We start from the raw sequence: 22,593 nt of genomic DNA, 5'->3' as shown, positions 1-22,593 counted from the left end.
TTCAGCTGCCTAGCCAGGTGCATTAGCAAAAAAGCTGGATTGGGAAGTAGAGCAACTAGGACGGGAATCAACACTTGGAAATGACATGCCAGCACTGCAGATGGTGGCTTAACTTGTTCCATGCCACAACAATGGCCTGACTTGATTTAGTTTTGCAATTCTTTATTCAGATCCTGCGTTAGAAAAATCTTTTGCCAAATTTTTCTCCATACTACAAGCTGGTCTTTGCATTAATGACAGATTTTGAGAAGAAAGTTTTAAATTTGAAGAAGTTCAATTTATCAACTTGTCTTCCATGGTCCTTGACTCTTGTGTCCAGAAAAATTCTCAGAGACACAGAAGATATTTTCTTATATTTTCTTCTAGAACTTTTATGTTTCTAGTATCTTCCAGCATTTCTAGTTAACTCAAGTGTATAATTATAGAGCAAAGCTTAGTTTTTCATGTGGCTAGTCAGCTGTTCCAACACCAAGTGTTTAAGTAACTATTGTTACACTAAGAAAATCAGTTGTTAAGTATCCCTTGATGAGACTGGTATTGTGTAACTGATCAGGCACCACCTATGATACCAGCATTCCTCATGGGCACTGGTTTGAATCCCGGCTGTTCCACTTAAGATAACAGCCTACAAAAAAAGCAGAAGTTGGCCCAAGTATTAGTACTCTCACACCCACGTGGGAGTCCCAAAAGAAGCTGCTGGCTTTAGCCTGGTCCAGCTCTGGCCATTGTGGTCACCTGGGGAGTGAATCAGCAGATGGAAGATCTCTCTCTCTCCCCCCACCCCTCTTCTCTCCCTTTCTCTCTGTAACACTGATTTGCAAATGAGTATGTGAATCTTAAAAAAAATCATTTGGCTGTATCCAACTGAGTCTGCTATGGAAAACCCATTCATTTTGTGTTGATTTCTACACCCATTCTTAAATGCAAAGAAAATATTTTATTCATCTATCAAAGACTCTAAGAAATGATGTAAAAAGGTTAACAGAGTTGATGTCAAGACAGAAATCAGTTTGAAAAACTGTAGATGAATATTTGCTTCGCTTTACTCAATTTTCCCTGGAATATTGTAGATAGCATCTCTTTATACTCCCAACTGAAGCTGAATGTGTCCAGGTGGTTCCCCTCTACTAAACATCGTGATCTTTCTTTTTCCTTTGTTTTTTTTCCTCTGGAATAAAAATTGCTGTACTGCTATACACACATGTTCTTATGCCATTGTCAGGCTCTCTTGATTACTGGAGCTTTATTGTAAGACTACTGCTTTGTGTAACTCTAACAAAATAGCCAAGTCTGGAAACTTTGTACAGAACCATGTTTATCTACTTCATACTTTGGGCAGTCTGAGAACATAGCACTGGCACCTTCTTGGCTGTAGTGAGATCCTGCTGGGATAGCAGGAGACAGTGGGTAACATCCTGCTGGCAGCATGTGCGAGAGAAAGAGACCATATGATGAACTAGAAAGCAGGAGATGGGGGTGAACACAGGCTCACCAGGTTTATTAAAGTTTCTTGGGAAGTAAACTGCCCCTCCCAAACTTGACCCATTCCCTCCAGGTAGCATTAATCCACTCACTCACTGAGTGGAATCCCCAAGATCTCATTACCTTCCACTAGGCTCCACCTCCACCTGAGAACTAAGCACCTAACAGATGAACTTCTAAGAGATTTAAGCCACATTCAAACCATGGTATCCAGATTTTTTTTTTTTTTTGCTTTTGTGCTTACATTTTAGAATTACCTTGTTAATACCTACCAAAAGAAAAATCATCTAGGAATTAATTGGTACGTTGTTGAATCCAATGGACCAACAAATTTGTACTATTGCGTCTTCTAGTTTCTTGAGTATGGTATGTAACTTTTCATTTGTGCCATTGCTTTTTGAGTTTTTTTCTCAATAAAGGGTTGTAGCTCTCACTATGTTAGCTTTGCACATATTTTTTAAAAACTATAAAGATTTTAAGGCTATTATAGGAGAATTATTTCACTTCAAATGACCATTGCATTTTTTCTAGCAGACAGAAACCTGATTTTTAAAAGCTTGATCATGTGTCCTATGATTTTGCTAAACTCAGGTGCTCTAGTAACTTTTACAAAGTGAATTATTTCAGAAAGTTTACAGGAGGGGTGGGTGCCAGGCCAGGATCGTCTCCATGCTCGGAGCCCCGATTCCAGCTACCACATACACATGGTAACCTGTCCCTGGGCCTGCCCGAATTCCAGAGGCTGCTCCCTTCATGGTGAGTACACCGAAGGGAGAAGTCTGGAGAGCTGGGTGGGCCAGGGCCCCACCTGCCGCCATTATTGCATGGTGGATGGGATTGGGGAGGGGGTGAACTTGGTACCTGGGGATTAAAACTTCCAGCAGCCTGTTGGCTGCTGATGGGTGCCAGGCCAGGATCATCTCCATACTTGGAGCCCCGATTCCAACCACCATGTACCCACAGTGGGTGGCCAGTGCGCCATTTGGTGCCAGGTTCCACCTGCTGGCCGCCCAGCGGCATGCTCTGGGGTTTTGGGGCTTTGAATTGCTGCTTAGGTAGCTCCATATTAAGCCCACTGTACTTCTGGGATGTCAATCATTCCTAAAGACAGAGTAACTGTCTCCCAACGACAGAGTAACTTTTCCTTTGAAGGTAAGGGAGGGTAATGAGACCTGGTATATTTGAGGAGAGGGACCAGATGATCTTTATAGAAGAGTCTGATATACCAACCTCCTGTCAATCCTGTGTAGAACTTGTAATCGCTGAACAAAGCTGAGCACTGAACACCAGTCCATGCAAAAGCTAAGGCTCGAGGCTTGTCTAGCATGACCATATCCTATTACCTGACATGATGATGGATCAGGAGATGGGTCTCATTAGGCAGGGCCATGACATTAACTAGCACAAGAGAGAACCATATCTGGGGTAGATTCTGTTGGGGGTGTGTGGGCCAAACCCTGTGGAAATACTAGCCCCACTGGTTAGCTCAAAAGTTGGGGCGGTAATGGAGCCTGCCATCACTCATGGATAAAGGAACCAATAACAGTCTGGAGTGGTCAAGGCAGAAGCACCTGAGTGTGCATCCTGAATAGGGTGTGGGCTGGGCTGGGCTGCAACATTCACCAGCTCATACAAGGCCAAATGGAAGGCCAGACTATGCCTGACACTGGCATGTATGAGAACTGGGTCTGGGAATGGATCAAGTAGAGGAACTTGGGAAACTCCCCTGGCGGGTAATAGCTCCCACTGGTGAACACGTGGTCCAAGCCTGGGGGTTGGACAAGCTGGGCAAAGTAGCCCCAATAGCTGGCTAATGTGTGAGTTGGTAATGGAACGGGGTAGACCAGGCAGGACTGAGCAATCCTTAGCCCACAAGCAAAATTAGAAATCAGGATGGAACACAGGTCATGCTGAGCTAGGCTCTTGCTCCTACTGGTCTGCTTGAGCCAGGGATGCTAAGCCACAGTGTGTAAGACAAGGACCAGGACAGGTGAGGGGCTGTGCCAAGCTGAGTCAGAGCAACCACTGGCATGCGTGTAATCTATGACTGGGAACAGGCCTGGTTGGGGACCTAAAGGGACACCCTAGCTGGGTTGAGATTCCCACCGAGGAACGTGGGGTCTGGAATGGGGGCTGCATTCAGATCTGGATATGGCTGTAGTCTCCCTTGGCACAAGTGTAGGCTGGGACTGGACGCACCAAGCCGGGCTAGACTCCAATACCATCTGGTGCTCTGGAGGACCAGGGTAGATGTGGGATGGACTAGGCTAAGTCTCAACCCCTACTGAGCCATGTGTGAGCTGTATGTGGGTATGGACGAGCCGTGGCTGGACTGAAACATCCAACAGGAGGAACCAGATTGGATTGAAGGCCAGTCAGGAAAAGCCACTGTTCCTGCTAGGACAGGAGGTAAACTGAGCAGGGCTGGCTCATGGACCCACTGGTATGCGTGAAATCTGGCATTGGGAGAGGTTCTGATAGAGAAGCCTGGGCAACTCCTCTGGCAGGACACAGACTGGCAGGTAAGTGCAAGAAGCATGTAGGAATCAGCCCAGAACAGGTCATGGAAAGTTTCCCACTGGCATACATTTGGCATGGGTCAGGGGCAGACCAGGCTGAATCAGTTCACGTCATCCACTGGCAAATCCGAACACCAGAACAGAGTGTGGGTCGAGCCAGGTTTGGTCGCTACAAAAACCAGTACCATAATATGGAATGCCAAGGTGAGATGACCTGTACCAGATGTGACCACAGCGCTCAACCAGCACGTGTGAGGAAGGGAGGGGGCAAAGCCAGCAGGAGCAATGTGGGGGTGCCCCCCTTTTGGACAGCTACTCCCACTGGAGAGCATGAACTGGGATGGGGGCAGACCAGACTAGGCAGGGCTACAACACCTGTATGCTTCATGTGGACTAGATCAGGGAAAAGCCAGGCTGGGCTAACTGTTTCTACTGGTGCAAACAAAATTAGAATGGGTGAGAGCTGGTTGGGCTTTGTCGCAGCATCAGCTGGCAGAAGCTGGCACAGGGGGGCTAATTCTGTCAAATTACACTGCAGAACCACTTGGAGAGTGCATAATCTGGGAGTGGGAGTAGCCTAGGAGGGAAATAGTGAGCTCCTCCCTCTTGGGTTACCACTCCCACTGGAGGGCACAAAAACCAGGACAGGGGCTGGGGTGGGTAGACAGAAAGGCACCCATCAGCATGTGTGTGGACTGGATAGTAAGGCTGGTTGGGTTGCACTAGGCTTCAATGCCCATTGCCATGTATGAGAGCTGAATGGGATGTGGGACAGACTGGATTAGTCTGCTGCACATACTGGCAAACCAGGATGGGGGTGGCCTGGTGGGGGTTATTGTGGGTCACTCTGACTAGGCTGCAGCTCCCACTGGTTTATGTGAGGCCCGAGTATGTGCTGGGCAGAGTCAGGCTGGACTGCAACACCCATTGGTTCCAGTAGAAGTCAGGGCTGGAAACAGAACCAACCCAGCAATAGCAACCACCAGCTGTTTGGGGCGATGGACTGTGCCAGGCCCTGTACTTGCAAGTACACACAAGAATCTGGTCTGGGATCACCTCAGACAGAATTTCTTTGGGGATCTGCCCAATCGAACTGCCGGACTCAGAACCTTATCCATGAAAAGACAGAGGACAGAACAAGTCAGTCAACTATCTCAGCCATATGTTGGCAGTGAAAAACTGGGCAAACGGAGACTAAGATGGACCATGTCAATCAGTGGATTCTTCAGTAACCTCATCGTGCTTGAAATGGTGAGATTGGCAGCAGTTCATAACTGTTGAACTATCAAAACCACTTGAACAAGACCCTCGGAGCATGCCCCACATCAGAGACCTGGGATGGGTGGGAGACTGGGTGGGGCTTCTCCCTTTATCTCCCCATTTACTCCAGACAGGTGACAAAAACAATGTGGAAATAATAGTCTTACCCATTTTCCTGTAGCCCTTGAACCTTTTTGCCCTAATTAACTATGTAAAGAATGTAAAAAAATAAAGAAAAAACAATATAAAAAAAAGAATGTTTATAGGGGTTGGCACTGTGGCATGACAATCCCATCTTTGCCTGCTGTGCCAGCATCCCATAAAGGCACCAGTTCGTGTCCTGGCTATTCTGATCTGGCTTCCTGCTTGTGGCCTGGGAAAGCAGCAGAGGATGGCTCAGGTCCTTGGACCCCCACATCTGTGTGGGAGACCTGGAGGAAGTTCCAAGCTCCTAGCTTTGAGATAGCTCAGCTCTGGCCATCGCTGCCATTTAGGGCGTGAGCCAACAGATGGAAGATCTCTCTGTCTCTCCTGTTTGTGTTAACTTTGTCCTTCAAATGAAAGTAAAATAAATCTTTTTTTTTAAAGGTGTTTATAACATCATCATATTATCTACAAATACAGAAAATTTTCCTTCTTTCTTTTTAATCTTGATATATATATATTTTTTACCTTATGTCATGGGTGAGTGTAATCTAACATGATGAGGAGTACGTGATAAAAGCTGGTATTGGGCCCTGTTCCCAATCTTGTGTTAAAGCCATCAGCAGAATGCCTGGCCCCTCAAAGATGGCTGGCAGCTACCTGCTGGAGGTCTCGTCTCCCTACCTTTATTCTCTCCAACGCCCCTCCGGCCCCTGCTGGCCTCCCAAGGCTGTTCTTGGTGGTTGTTCCAGGAGCGCTCTGAAAGCAGCAAGTCTAGCATTCTCTTGAACTCTCCTACAAGTCTTCTGTAATGTTGGGGATGTGATAAGGAGGTCTTCAGCAGAGGAATTCTCCTTGGTCTTAGCCTTGCAGCCTCTAGAAGTCACGTAATTTGTGTTCTTGAATCAGACGTAGCCATGAAAGCTTGTTCTGGCCCTTTTTAAAAAATATTAACTTCATTGAATTTTTTCTTTAATTACACACTATAGTACAACATGTTCTTTTTTGTTTTTTAACTTTGTAATTGTTTTACTTTAGATGACGATTACAAAGTTGATCAGGGTGGGAAGAATCTAAGGTTTGGGAAAAGTGGGTGTGATCGTTGTTTCTGAATTTTCAGTTTCTTCTTACTGTTTCTGGGCAGAGAGGGGAGATAAGGGGGAAAGGCATACCCAGCAATCCAACCACCTCAGTACCTGGGGATGGGGAATGCCACCCAATATCAACTGACGGTCCCAATGTGGCGCATGCTCCAAGGGTTCTGTCCCAGGTGGTTGTGATAGTTCCAAAATGTTATCAATCTTGCTGTTCCATGGGTGAAGAAACCCTCCCAATGTCAACTGTCTGACACAGTTCAACCTTAGAGTCTCCGTTTGCCTAGATACTTGCTGTCATCGTTTGGCTGAGGGAGTTGTCCAATTTGTTCTGTTCTCCTTCTGCTATGGTATCAGATGTCCTCTCCAGTTCCCAATGGGCTGCCATATTCTCCATGTGCATCCACTGCTCGATCTTAGCCACTGAGGAGGACTCAGTTCTCATGGGCAGGCCCAAGGACTGGGGCCAAATGACTTGGACCAGGTACCCTGGGTCCTGTTGGATCCCCTGTCCCAGCACCCACCTGACAGGCAGACCCAAGGGCCCAGGCCAGGTGACCCAGGTCTGGCCCTTGTTTGAATCAAGTATCTGTGTCACGCGTTCCAGAGAGCAGCTGCTTTGCTCTGTCCACAAGATCTAGAAGGCTGGGTCTTGATTTTCCTCTGCCAGCTGCTTTTGAGACCTAAGGTAGGTGCCATCTGCCAGCAGTGATCCTCACAAGTGCTCCTCAAGCCTCAGAACATCTGCATCTCCATGATCAAGGGTAGGAAAGTCGGGAAAGGCTAGTGGCGCAGCAGGCAGACGTTCCCCAGGGCCTCTCGCTAACAAACCTCAAGCAATATGAGTGCTTCCCAAGGTGAGGCAGAATGACTTTTTATCTCTCTTACAAGTCCTTAATTAGAGACTGTAGCAAACACATCATGTTGAATGGGACAGAGATTCCATTAGAAGAGGGAGTAGAAGGAACCAGACCAGAACAGGATGCTCAAACAGTTTTATGTTTGCAATGCTATCTTTGCCCCAGAAGCCAGAAACCCAAGGGGACGTGTGCTAGCCAGGGAGGCATTGCCCTATTGCATGTGGCATTTTCCATCTCTCAGGCGGTCAATCTGTCATTGAAAGCTTTTTGGCACCTGCCATGCTCTGGTGTTTGTGAAAAGCAATTTTCATCTGGCCTCCCCACCCCACTCCCTGGGGTGAAGGGGTGGGCACGATGTGCGTGAATAGAGTGGGCTCTCCTGACTTGGCAGCAACAGAGCTAGGGTAGATTACCTTCCACCCTTCTGTCTGCACCCAGGTTGTGCCACTCGGGGCCAGCCTGGGTTGAGCTCCCAAGTGCATGGGAGGCAGTTGAGATACCACACTCTCTGCTACCAGGGATTTTATTTATAATAACTCGTGCTTTGAAGTGTCTGCAGATACTATCTTTAAAAAAAAAAAAAAAAACTTTCTTACTCAAAACAAATTCAACTATGGCAGGAAAAGCCTGGGGCATTGTGGGTGGCCACCACCCACTGTAGAGAGCCGGAGGAGGGAGGAGGGGAGGAGGGGTTGAAGAGGAGGTCCCCTCCCTGGCTGCGGTCTGTGTCCCAGGCTGCTGTGTCGTTTCAAGCTGTGAATCTTAGCCCCTCTCTAATTACCGAAATCTCAGGTAAAGAGTGGTTCCCCCATCCTGTGTCTGTAGGAGATCCCTTAAAGCAGGCTGAAACTGGGCAAGCATACAGATGAAGCAAGCCAGGCGAAGGATGTGGCCGGGCAGACCAGTGGTCCGGGGCAGTGTGTATGAATTTGGGGCAGTGTGTGTGGGCATATGTGAGTGTTTCTATGCACATAGGTGTCTAAGATTCCTACAGCCCCAATCCCAGCCCTTTGCCTCTTTCTCCTATGTTCCACTTCCTGGGATCTCTTTCCTGTGTTCTTCAAGTGCCTGCCACACCTGCCTCAAAGAGCCACTTTATCCTTTCTTGCTGTCTTTGCCCTTCCCATCCCTTCATTTCGTTTTTTTTATTTTTCTCAGTAATCTTGCTGTGATCTTTAAGAGTTGCATGTTTGGCAGACAAGGCAGTGTAAGGATTTGAACTCAGAGTACAGTTCCCTATCAGTGATGACACGCACAGGACCCTTGGATCAGGGCCTGGCATGCACCAAGGACTTGGCCTCATGGAACAGCAGCAGTGGGCCCACTTCTATGATGTGTCTCTTCTCTAAGCAGCCTGAAGGTACTAAGTTAAAAACGAATGGCTTACTATGAAGAGATGCTTTTGGGCTCTTGCAGTTAAACCAATAAAAAATTGTACTGATGCTGCAGGTGGGGCAGGTGCCAGGGATGCTGGTACCTGTATGGCCTATAGCACCCAGGGGGCCTGCAGCTGTGCAAGGTGGACTTCTATCATAATCAACTAAAGACATTTGAGAAGATGCAGGAGACTGTGGAGCTTGCACTCTTGGTTGGAAATCTCCCAATCTGGGGAAAGTGAGAGCTGGCTTGGGGGTTCAGAAGGGTTGGGTATCACTGTGGTAGGTATGGAACACACTGAGTGAGATGGGGGAGAGAAATGTGGATACTCAGTCATTAGGGAAGGAACAATAACCTTTTGCCTTCATTTGGTCCTTGATCTAGACTATTACTTTTGACTCCCAATTGCCATGTCTGGAACATGGAGACTTTGTCAGATGATTGCATGCCTAAACCTGGGAAGCCAAGAGGATCCTTCCTGTAGCTTGAGGATCAGGTACCACGGCCATGTCTTTTTGTCAGAAGTGCATGTGCTGGTCAGCTTCTGCTGGGATAGTGGTGTGTAACAATCCAGGTCATGACCCTAGTGACTGTGAACACGGAACATTCATTCTTCTGGTGTCTGTGGATTGCATGGCTCTACCTCCAGTTTAGGGGTTGAAGCTCACAGCCACTGTCAAAAATCTCTCACTGTGGGATCAGCGGCTAACATAGGCATGCTTTTCTCATGGTGGATTGAGAAACTTGAGAGGTCAGACCCACCCCTGAAAGTACAGTTGAAGGCACTACTTTCAGCCTGTCTCAACAGTTTATTAGCCGAAGCAAGTCACATAGCCCAAAGCTGGAGAGTGAGATTCCCTTTATTTACCTACTGTTAGCTCTGCCATGAAACACAGCAAAGCCGCTTGGCATACTTGCAATACAGGGAGCTAAGGAAGAGATGTGAACTAGAATTCAATCTACCACTGATGCTTTCTGTAAGAGTTGTGCGCGCGCACACATACACACCAGTATCTGTACACCAGTCCTGATCTAGGTACTCTGCAATACGAACACATCAGTCTAATGAAGGCTTCTTCATTGGTTTTAAGGTTGGATTGAAACTGAGAAGCTCAAGCTGATTTTTGCTTTGGGCTATAGAAGAAAAGGAGATACAATTATATGCAAGGGGAAAAAGTAATAATACAATAAGATGCAAACTACAGTAAGAGCTCAAAATCCTATCTTTACAAAAGTCCTTAGGAAAATAGTCCAGATGTCTTATAAGACCCTTTTAGGAGTTGTCTGAGAATATTTTAGTCATCTGGATAGTCTTCTAATTGTAATTCATACCTTTGGCATTTGTATTGGGAAAAATCAATCCACAGATAGCGCTTTTCTGTTATATTCAACACTTTACTGTGCTGGACTATAACACTTCAAGTCTTCTCATCAAAGTGTCCGTTAAGGTCCTGGCCTTCTCACCCCCAGGGGTTTGGCTTATTCCTTGTCTAAAAATGTCATTGTCCTGGACACTTGAGCAATGTGCAAGTTCGCATGGTGCAGCTCTTCCAGGAACATGTGTGAAGAACAGGAAGCCAGCGTGGCAAGGACTGGATTGCATGAGCTGATTTGTACTCACAAATTCCTCACTTCTTCCACCCTCCATTCTGCAATCCCAATACCAGGAAGGAAGATGGTGCAATAAAAGCCAAAGATGTTTGCTCAGAGCTGTGAAGCCAGTACTTGCTACACCATTGGCCCTCCTTTTACTGTGGCGTGTGGATTTCTTTGTTTCCCCAAGGGTCCTGAGGTGCTTTGCGTTCACACTTGTGGAATGAAAGAGACTTGGAATGCTGATATCCTTGCAAAGCCCTGATGGTTTTGTCAATCCCCGACCCAAACCACGGTTGGCAACAGAAGGGGATACTAAGATTCCCGAAACATGGGTTCTCTGAAAAATTGTACGTGGCCATAGGATTTTCTCCTTGAGTGGTATCATAAAGAAAAGCACTTTAGAATTTGGTGTCAGGGGAAGGATTTGGGTTTTTGTTTCCCCTTTTGGCCAGTGCATGATTGATTCCAAGTATTTTAACATCTATATATTTATAAACATAGATCTAGGCCCTTAACTTGTATGAAACACTGTGTAAGACAAGTCAACCCAAGCCCTTAGGGTCGTAAACAGTTGGAATATGGCTCTGGTCTGTCTTGAACTAAGAAAGAAGATACTTGTTCAAATATTCTCTGACCCTGGGGAATGGCCTACACTGCCATCAACATTCATAGACAGGTTTCAGGATTGGAAGTGGTGACATGAGGCCTTGGAAACAAGATAGTGATGGTTTATTTATGATCACTTCTCTTTCCACAATCCCTGATTATTTAAATATTGAAACTGAAGAGAAACCATGTGTGTGCCTCTCACTTTTGAAGTGACAAGTGGGGGGCTATCAGAGTCTCCTGAAACAGGTGTTTGGCAAAACGCTTTAATGAGCTGTTTGGAACACCCTCCACCCCATGTTAGAATGCCTTGCTTTGCTCTTGATTCCAGTTTCCGGCTAATGTGCACCCTGGAACTCAGTGGTGATGGCACAAATCATTGGACCCCTGCCGCCCACATTTGAGACCTGGAGATCTGGCCCATTCTCCAGGCAGTCATGGACATTTGGGAAGTGAATTAATGAGAATATGAGAGTTCTCTCCTCTCTCTCTCTCTCTCTTGGTTTTCAAGCAAACAAAGTACATTTAAAAATTTTTAAATTTCCTTAACCACAGCTGACATTTATACCACTCTGTGATTGTATCCCCCAGCTTTGTTGATCTACTTCTGATTCATGTCCTCTGCATACCTCTCAGGCCTTTCTTTGTGACGGGAGGGAGAGATGATGTATTTACACTTCAACAGAGAAGCGAGGCAATTCACAGAAACCACAGAAAGTGAATGATTTGATTTCCTCAAGATCAAAAATTTCTTCTCTTCAGAAGACATGATAAATATGGAAAAAACAGCATAGACTGAAAGGAAACATGGAGTCACACCTATCTGATGAAAGACCTAAATATAAAACCCAAAGCTATTAATGCTAGAAGACACAGAAATCTTTGTGGCTGTAGCTAGGCAAAGATTTCTTAGCTGCTACATGAAATAGTTACAAATTACGTATCTTTATCTAGAACCAACTCTTGTAAGTGGCTTAAAACCAGCAATGCCTCAGAATGGGTGAAAGATTTGAAAACTTTGCATCAAAAGAGGAGATGTTAATGCAAATAGGATATAAAAAGATGTGCAAAAGAATTTGTCCTTGAGGAAATGCAAATGAAAATTGCAAGATATGACTGCTAACCTGCTTGAATGGCCTAGGAAATCTAAAACATGAAGAGCAGCATCAAATACACAAGCAGAGCACCTGGTGATAGGAAGGGCAGAGAAGGATGCGCAGCATCAGGCTGTGAGATAACACGGGTGCTTTGGAAAACAGCTGGACTCTCACAAATTTAGATATGCACACGCACTAGAACCCAGTGTTTATGAAATGTAGGTGAACATAGGTCCACAGAAGTCATAACTGAGACTATTTATAGTAGCTTTATTCATAATTTAATATAAAAAAAACTAAAAGCAACCCCAACATCCATTATCCCTCAGATAGGTGTCCTGTACAAATTGGAGTTTATGTAGCCCGTGAACTCAACCAAGCCAATGGAACTCCGAGTCAGCTTCAAAGGGTTTGTGTTCAGTGACCAAAGCCAGTCTCAAAATGCTGTAGACTCTACGATTTCGCTTCTGTGTGATGCTCTGGGAGAGAAAATACACCACTGCTTGCCTGATGCTTGGTGGAGAATGCACAGGGAATTGATCACAGTGGTAATCAAGGGAGTGGTTTCAAGGTGATGGGGTATCTTTATAATGATGCCTTGTGTATGTTTGTCAAAACTTACATGCTATCTACTAGAAAGCAGATTTGTATATATATATCCCAAATACACCATAATCCAATTGATAAGGGGTGGGTGTTTGATGTAGCAGTTAGGGCGTGGCCTGGGATGCCTGTAAGCCGTCTTGGAATGCCTGGCTTCAAGTCCCATTCTGCGGTCTGTCCCACCTTGCCGCTGACGCACACTCTGGGAGCTGTGGTGATGGCGCAGGCGGTTGAGTCTCCCCCACGCTTGCAGGGACCTGGATGGAGTTCCCAGTTCCCCAGCCTGGCCCAGCCGATCTAGGGAGAAAACCTGATCTAACATCCTGAATGTCTGTATTTGGATTGCTTTCCTACAAGTGGACACTGAAGTCCTTCAGGAAGCTAGTGATGGATATTAAGAAGGACGTGTGCACCTGCTTTTGCTTTGAGAGCACTCCAGGTCTTAGTATGTGCTGGCCCTTCAGCTGAGAACACGATTCCCTGCCATTGCACTGTTGCTTCCTTCTTTCCTTTCAGTTTAGATTTCAATTCTACAGCCTGAAACAGATCCTTCCTGGCCCTCCTGGTGGGTCAACCCCTTGCCTCTTGTTATTTCTCTATCACTGACTCCTATTTATGTGTGAGGAGACTTAAAAAAATGTCATGGAAAGTAGAATTAAAAGATCAATTAGTTTTGTTGCATACTTTTTGAAATCTGTGAATCCAAGGGTTCTTTAGAAAGCCTAGGAAGACATATCCTATGAAAAGACTATACCTGAGTTTCAAAACTTTTGTGCCAAAATAAACATGTTTTCAAATTCTGTTTTTTTTAATGAACTTTCTGAAGACACTTTGTACTTTGTGTGGTTTCTATCTCCCCTTAGACTAAACAGTCCAAGAAGGCGGAGTGTGTATCTGTTGTTTCAGAAGGTTTATTTGTTTGTAACACATACACACATAGAGATTTTTGATCTGTCAGTTTACTCCCTAAATTGCCATCACAGTCAGACTTGCAACAGGCTGAAGCCAGGAGCCCCGAATTCTGTCCTGGCTTCCCATGTGGGTGTCAAGGGCCTGAATCCTGAAGTCATCTTCTGCTTTCTCAGGCACATTAGCAGGGAGCTGGATTGGAAGTGGAGCAGCTGGGAGTCAAGCTGGCCCTGTTCTAGGAGATGCTAGTGTTGTAAGCAGCAGCTTAACTTTCTGTGCCACATCACCAGGCCCAGCCCCTACGTAAAGTTTGGTCACCAGTGTGTGCTCAGTGCCTATCAAGTGAGGTATCTGGCACATAGTACTCACGCTATAAAAAAGAATGGATGGCATTTACTGCATAAAACATGAAGAACATGTCCTACTTTCCTAAGAAATGATTTTTCAATGTGCTTAGGATGGAAGGAGCAGTCATCTAGAACCTGGGAACCGGAAGTGTTCAGAAAGATCCCAATGTTCTAAAGGTAAGAAAAGAATGATATTAACACAGTGTTCTCAGAGAGTGGTGGGTTTGGTGAGCCAACCAGTGGAATATATAATTCCCTTCAAGAAAATGACTTAACCCACCTATGCGCAAGTGAATTTATGTTTTGTCAGTACTGTCACAGGTTGGCTGAGGCCAGCTGGTGATTTTGTTTGCCTGGGTCCCAAGAATTCCTTGGTGCCCTGATGCTTTGTCCATGAACTACTGCAGAAACCCAGCTCTCAAAGCCCCCGGATTGGCTTTCATGGTCAACCACAGAGACGCTGAGCTTAACATCTGATCATAAGCATGCAGTTTGTGATTTTTAGATGAATTTTGTGCTGTTGAACCTGTAAGCTAATTCCAGCAAGAAAGCTCTATGCTAAATGGTGTCCCTTAGCTGTAAAATAGGCATAGAGAGGTCCAGCCTTTACCCATGCATTAGAACTTGTACTCACAAATCAGAGGCCAGCACTGTGGCATAGTAAGTGAAGCTGCCTCCTGCGATGCTGTATCCCTTATGGGCACTGGTTCCTGTCCTAGTTGCTCTGCTTCTTAGCTAGTTCCCTGCTAATTGTCCAGGAAAAGCAGTGGAGGATAGCTGTAGTGTTAGGGCCCCTGTTAGCCATGTGAGAGACCTGGAGGTGGCTCCTGGCTCCTGGTTCCTGGCTCCTGACTTTGGTCTGGTGCAGCCCTAATCATTGTGGCCGTCTAGGGAGTAAACCAGCAGATGGAAGACTCTCACTTTCTCTCCCTTTCTCTTTCTTTCTTTCCCTTTGTCTCTCATCCCCCAACATTCTGTAGCTGACTTTCAAGTAAAACATCAATGTTTTTAAAAAACAAAAACCAGTTACCCTCCAAAGTTACAAGATAACAGCAGTTTTTGAGTTTTTGGCCTGAGTATTTTAAAGGATTCAGTTCTTTTGTATACTATAATTCCATTTCAGGAGCTGTTATCTGGGCAGTAATAGCACAAAATCTCAAGTAGGGAAAAGTTTAAAAAATCTTCAGGTTAAGAAAAATAATGGGCAAAATACAAGGAAAAAACATGTGGTGAGTCTCCTAGGAATCCTCCCTCCCTAAATAGATTAATAACACAGCAACTGTTTGGAAATGTGTCTTGACCAGAATATGCCACAGGTAAATCCAATTCCTGTTTCTCTAATCCTTGGACGCCCATTTCACAGCCCAAAAAACTAATGCACAGAGGAAGCTGAGCATTTAGAAAGTCATTAATTTCTGTTCCTCAGAGAGTAATCCTTGGGTCAGTGGTGTTACCTGGAAGTTTTTATTGTTGTTTTAAATGTTTATTTTTCTTTGTCCACTTGAACAGCAAAGTGGCAAAGAGCCAGAGAGTCAGAAATTTTGCATCTGCTAGCTTACTCCCCAAATCCCCACAATAGCCAGGAGTCCACAGCTCCATCCAGGTCTCCCACAAACTGGTGCGGGGCCCAACCACTCGAGGCCTCATGTGGTGTCTATGAGGATGTATCAGCAGGAGGCTGGATCACATGCAAAGGAGCTGAAACTACACTCTGATATGGGATGCAGGTGTCCCAATAGGCAGCTTAACCCACTGCACCACCAGGCATCTCCCCTGGCCCTTGTGACCAACTAAATCAGTCAGTATTTCTGAAAAAGCTGCCGATGGTTTAGGTAATTCCTGAAGTTGGAGGAGCATAATGTGGTGGGTAGTGCTGGGAACAACATGGTGCTCCTTTGTCTTTTGATTCAGTTATACTGTCACCATCTGGGATCTTGGCTGGGAGGCCACCTCCTTCTCCAGGAAGCTTTCCAGCACTTTCCCTGGAAATTCTAGCAGTTTTGCTTGCCTTGTGATCTCAGAGCAGTCCACACTTGTTTTGTCGCTAACCCACACAGTCATTTGGAATCCCACTCACAAATAGAAGCCCCTGTGCTTGGAGCTCATGGGATGCTCATGGCCCCATGGCCTTTCCAAAACCATTCTCCTTGAGAAAGACACCCAGCTCATCTCTATGTTGAGGGTGCCCACCGTGAACCTAGCATCCACCCTAGGCTTTGGGGCAGTCTGTCACAGCCCTCCTTTACAGCCCGGGTCTGTTCTTTATGAGGTTTAGTTACTGAACTTCAACAAGTGGATTGCCACACTTCAAGTATCATTCCTATAAAATCTATTAATTAAGGTCATGTCTTTCCTATCATTTTCAGCCCAAGGAGCCCCACCCTGTCCCCTAATTCCCACAGTCCACAGGGTGTAGCCACGGGGAACAAACCAGGAAGCCCTCTGTCACCCCTCTTCCTGAGTCTCTTGCCGGTATACAGAGTTCTGCAGTTCGTGGAAGTGGGCTGTGGCTTGCCTTGCTGTCTCTTGTTCAGTGCTGTCTTGAGGCTCAGGAATGACCATGGTGGCACCCATCAGAGATCCCCCAGGCAGCTGGTGGCTTTCACACATACACACACACACACAGTCATGGGAGATGTGTAGATTGGTTTGAACTCTTCTCAACAAAGCACACAGTTGTTTTCCAACTAGTTTTCAAAGTCGCCCAGGATAAAGGCACCTCAGGATCTGCATTGATTTTATCTCCAAACTCTCCATCCCATGTCAATCTAGTGCCTGCACAGCGATTTCTTGAACACTTAGGGGGAGAAGGGGGTACAAATAATAACCTCGAAGGAGATGGAGAATGCTATGAGATGAAGGGTGGGAAAATATTTGATGTTGTGGGGACCACTGCATTGGGAGTGAGAAACATTAAAAGTCTATTTGAGGGGTGGGCTTTATGGTGCAGTGACTTAAGCCACCACTTGGGAGTCTCACATCCCATATCAGAGTGCCTGGGCACAAGCACCTCGGCTTCCCATCCAGCTTCCTGCTGATACACACCCTGGAAGGCAGCAGGAGAGAAACCAAGTGCTTGGGTTCCTGCTGCCCACACAGGAGACTCAGATGACGTTTCTGGCTTCTGCCTTCTGCCTTCTAGCTTCAGCCTGGTCCACCCCTGGCTGTTACAAATAAAAGGTTCTGTCTCTCTCTCCTCTCTCCATGTGTGTGGGTGGCTCAGCCTTCAAATAAAGAATACATAAAATAAGCATTTTAAAATCTGTTTGAACTGAGAATAGTGACTACTGAAGACTAGACTGGGGGTTACCAGGAAGTGCTCTGATGGAAGGCACATGTAGGGCAACTGCAGTTACCTGGGGGAGCAAGAGAGAGCTGTATCTGGTGAGCCAATCTAATCTGTCTGCATCCATTGAAGTATTGCCCTGGGCTCGATGTGACAGCCTAGTAGCTAAAGTCCTCATCTTGAATGCACCGGGATCCCATATGGGTGCCCGTTCTAATCCTGGCAGCTCCACTTCCCATCCAGCTCCCTGCTTGTGGCCTGGGAGGGCAGTTGATGATGGCCCTGCATCCATGTGGGAGACCCGGAGGAGACTCCTGGCTTCGGATCAACACAGCTCCGGCCATTGTGACCACTTGGGGAGTGAATCAATAGACGGAGGATCTTCTTCTCTGTCTCTTCTCTCTGTATATCTGACTTCCCAATGAAAATAAATAAATCTTTAAAAAAAAGAGAGAAATATTGCCCCGTGCCCCAGAAAGAACCACAAAATTATGTGTATAAAATATAAATTAGAACCAAACCAAAAGGGGAGAAGCATAGATGGAAGTGATTGAGTGTGAGAGTTTGGAGATCAACTTGGAGTGGCCCTGGAAGACAGCCCCACTCTGCCCCATGTCAGGTGTGGATCAGCTGTCACGTGTCTTCTGCACTGGCCAAGGGTGAGCCTGCCCAGGTCAGCGGGGTGGGCTGCATCACCTTAATGTGGGCAATAATTGTCCTCCAGGCTCTGAGCCCTCCCACTCCTCCCGGTCCCTAAGAGGGTTGAGGTCCGTACCGTACACTCTTCGTTTTCACAGTCACATGCCTTTGCCAACAAACTGGAAGGAGATGGCAAGGGAGAGAGAAGTGCCTCTTGGAGCGTGCTTTCCTCCTGCTGCTCCGTTGAGATGCCCATCTCTGCTTGGAATTCTCCTGGGTACTCTATTCAGCTTCCCATGTCTTTGTTCTGTTTCATTTATGCTCATTGTTTTCCTGTGAGGCGATCTTAGAGAAGTTAAGCAATTTATATGTGTCCTTCCAGCTGCAAATTCCAAAAATAGACTCTTTACTTCATGCCATTTCTAAACTTGCTATTTTTTCACAAGTCCATCGATAGACACATAAAACCTTGCATCAATATTGAACCTAGTGTAACAATCTTTATTCATTACTTCACTGGATATCTAAACTGTTTAGAATGTCTGTTATACTTCATATGGTTGAGCTTGCGTGGTAAGGGTATTTATCCCGGTTGTGTGTATATTGAATAATACTGTTAGTTCCTCAAGAGAAGGGGCCATGTCATTTGTTTGCAATTCCCAGCCCCCTTCCCACCCTTCCAGGTCCCGGCAACAGTGTTCACATCAGTGGAAATTCAGCATGTGTGTTATATGCAGCCAAAGCCAGTGAGCCTAGCTATTCAACTTGCTTTTTTTTTTTCCATTCGCTGTTTTTTATCAGTCTCCAAAAATTCTGGCAAGCACACACAGGAGTGAGTGTCGTGTTTAAAAAGGAGTACCCACTGAAGATATCTTCCATCCGACTGCCATTTGACATCAAAACTGCTTTTTCAAAGTAAGTTTTCTAACCACAGATCCAACTCAGAATTCTGAATAACCTCAAAGGAACTGAAGCCATGGTCAACAGCTCTGGCTGTGGTTGAGCACTCGTGGGCCTGGCCCTGGCAAAGCCCTTTGGGAGGCCATGAGTTCATAATGCGTGATGAGACAGGACAGGGAGTAATGGGCCAGTGACGTCAGGCTAAGCCACTTCTCATGGAGCCAAGTAATGTACTGGTATTGTGGGCTCTGCTTTGCATATCAAATGCAATTGCCTGTGAATCCCATTAAAAAAATATTTCCCTTATTTTACAGTGTTAGACTTTTTTCCTGGTGCCTTTTTGGATGTCAAGCAGTGCCTTTGTTGAAGTCCAACCAGGAGAAGGGAATGTGTGGTTGATGGTGCTGCTGGGAAGGGTGTTCTCAAAGGGCCAATTTAAAAGTCAGGACAGCTTGATGAGGGATGGAGTAAGAGGCTCAGGGCTAGGGACATGGGGGAGCAAAGGTACCCTGGCCTGAAGGGACAAAAAGAGGATTGGGGATTGGATTGGGGAGGGAAGAACTGGGCACTACGGGCCACCGTGGCCATGGAATTGCTACTGAAAGCAACCTTGGAAGGAAGGCACTAAGGAGCAAAGTTCCTTGGCTGCAATATGCTTTGGTGGGACTGACAGCAGCTGGAAGACAGGAGATGGCTGGTGCAGATCACATGGGTCCACCTCTCTAGTACAGGGCAGCATGGATGAAGGTGAAAACCAACCTATGGACAAAGCACATCATATGCATTTGTCTTTTCATAATATGCATTTACCATGAGCATTTTTATTTAATGATTTGTTTTAAAGTTTTTATTTGAAAGGCAGATTTACACAGAGAGAAGAGGAGAGATAGAAAGAGAGAGGTTTTCCATCTGCTAGTTCACTTCCCAAAAGGCTTTAACGGCCAGAGCTAAGCCAATCTGTCCCCCAAGTTGGCACAGGGTCCCAAGGACTTACGCAGTTCCCTGCTGCTTTCCCAGGACATAAGCCTGGGACTGCATCAGAATTGCAGCAGGTAGAAGTCAAACTGGAGCCCATATGGGATGCCAGCATCACAGACAGAGGCTTAGTGTACTATGGCCTAGCGTGAGCCCTTATTAAGAGCTTTTTGTATGTATGTATTTTAAAAACTTATTGCACAAAAATAACATCTTCTAATGCCATTTCCATATACTTTTTTAAAAAAAAAGATTTTTTATTGGAAAGGCAGATATACAGTGAGGAGAGACAGAGAGGAAGATCTTCTGTCCGATGATTCACTCTCCAAGCGACAGCAATGGCCGGTGCCGCACCGATTTGATGCCAGGATCCAGGAATCTCCTTCAGGTTTCCCACACGGGTGCAGAGTCCCAAGGCTTTGGGCCATCCTGGATTGCTTTCCTGGGCCACAAACAAAGAGCTGGATGGGAAGCGGGGCTGCCAGGATTTAGAATCAGCGCCCATATGGGATCTCGGCGCATTCAAGGCAAGCACTTTAGCTGCTAGGCCACCGCACCAGGCCCTCCATGTACTTTTTGAAATAGCTTTATGTTTCTATTAAGTGTCAAAAAAAATGTCTAGGAGTAATAAAGAGAGGGATGGGTAATGTGGCATAGTACATAATACATCCACCTAAAATGCCGGCATCCCATATGGCCACTGGCTCAAGTCCTTTCTGCCCCACTCACATGCAGGAGACCCAGATGAAGTTCCTGGATGCTGGCTTTGGCTTGCTCCAACACTGGCTGTTCCAGTCATCTGGGGAATGAGTCAGCAGGTGGAAAATTTCTCTCTGTAATTCTGATTTCCAAAATAAATTAATAGATCTTTTAAAAGATGAAATAATAGGAGCTGGTACAATGATTCAACTCAATAAGTCTCCACTTCCAAGCATAGCATTGTGGCACCAGTTTGTGTCCCAGCTGCCCCATTTCTCTTCCAATTCCCTGCTTGTGGTCTGGGAAAGCAGCAGAGGATGACCTAAATCCTCCATCTGCCTGGGAGACCCAGAAGTTGCTACTGGCCCCTCCACTTCCTACTTCCTATGGCTTCAGATCAATTCAGCTCCTACCGTTGCAGCAATTTAGGGAGTGAGCCAGCAGATAAAAGATGTTTCTCTTGTCTCTGTGGATTTGCCTTCCAATAAAAATTTTTTTAAATATTTTTTAAAATGAAGTAATAAAGAAGGGCAGACAATTAACATTTAATGAAGCCATTAAGATGCCTGATGAGGCAGCTGTGTTTTGTATCCGAGTGCCTGGTTTCAATACCCCAGCTCTGGCTTCTGATGCCAAATTCCTGTTAATGCAGACCCCGGAAGGCAATGGTGATGGCTGAAGCGTTGGCCTTCTGCCATCCATGTGAGAGAACAGGATTGAGTTTCTGGCTCCTGGCTTCCAGCTGGCCCATTCCTATTTCCTGAACTATGGACATTCAGAGAGTGAATGAGTACATGGGAGAGTTTCTCTTTCTTTCTCTCTGTCTCTCTCTCTCTTACTATGTCTGCCTCCCAAAGTTTATCAAAAAGCAGAGTTGAACTAGAATGCAGAATTGTATCTCAGTGGGGGCTGCATCATCACCAAGAGCTTGCTTTAGTTCAAAATCTATTTTTTTTTTTTTTGCTTCGGTTTGTTTATTTGAAAAGGAGAGTTAGAGTGAGAGATGGGGAAACACAGACAGATATCCATCCTCTGCACCACTGCAGAAATGGCTGCAATGGTCTGGGTTGAGCCCGGCTGAAAAATCAGGTGCCTGGAACTTGAGCTGGGTCACCCACATGGCTTTCAGGACCCCAAGCACTTGGAGAAAACTCTGAAGCTTTCCCAAGCGCATTAGCAGGGAGTTGGAATAAAAGTAGAGCAGCTGGAACTGCTCATATGAGATGCCAGCACTATAGACAGCAGGTTAACCTGGCCCCAGTTCAAACACCTATTGATTAAAATAAATAGACACAAACAAGACTGAAGCAATAATGCTCAAGAAATCAGTTAAGCTTGGAAATGCATCTTGCTAAATCATCCACAGCATATAATCTTTAACAATCAATAAAAAGTAACCTCCAAACCAAAAGGGAGTCTCACCGTGCATTTTACTAGTCTGTGTGAGCCTTGGACAGAAGCTAGTAAGGGGCCTCCTGGAAAGAAGGCCTGGGCAGCCATCATGATGTCAGCTCCCACACACACAAGGCCTGTGCTGGTGACACCGGCACTCTTTTCTTCCCCAACTGTGGAAAATTCCAGTTGCTTCTCAGGACCACCCACCAGTGCCCTATTGCTCTCTGTGAGTGGGTGGCATGTCAGCACCTGGCGGCAAAAGCCTGACTCGCAAACTAGCTGAACTGGCCACTGAGTCAACCCATTTTGGATTTCCTTATCACTCAGCTGTCTGGGACGTAGTGTGGGAAAAACAAGCAACCAGCCAGCCAGTTGCTAAGCTTGTTGATGGATTGGTACATACACAGATTCCTGGCTAATGGTAGCAGAAATCCAGGTACAATCTCGTTTTAAAAGATTTACTTATTTAATTGAAAGGCAGAATTGCAGAGAGAAAGGACAGAGAGATCTTTAATCCCCTGGTTCACTCCCCAGATGCCTGTAATGGCTGTGTCTGGTCACATTCAGGAGTTTGCAGATCCATCCAGCTCTCCTACAGGAATGGCATGGGCCAATGATATGGACCATCTTTAGCTACCTCCCCAGATGCATTAGCAAGGAGCTTTACTGAAAGTAGAGTAAGGGCCAGCACTATGGTACAATAGGCTAATCTTCCATTTGCAGCACCAGCAATCCAGCTCTATGTTTATGGCCTGAGAAAGCCATAGAGAATGGTTCAAGTACTTGGGTGCCTGTCTTCCAACAT

The sequence above is a fragment of the Ochotona princeps genome, chromosome 11 (assembly GCF_030435755.1).
Source record: "Ochotona princeps isolate mOchPri1 chromosome 11, mOchPri1.hap1, whole genome shotgun sequence".
In the NCBI taxonomy this organism is placed as follows: domain Eukaryota; kingdom Metazoa; phylum Chordata; class Mammalia; order Lagomorpha; family Ochotonidae; genus Ochotona; species Ochotona princeps.
This window is presented reverse-complemented; position numbering follows the sequence as displayed.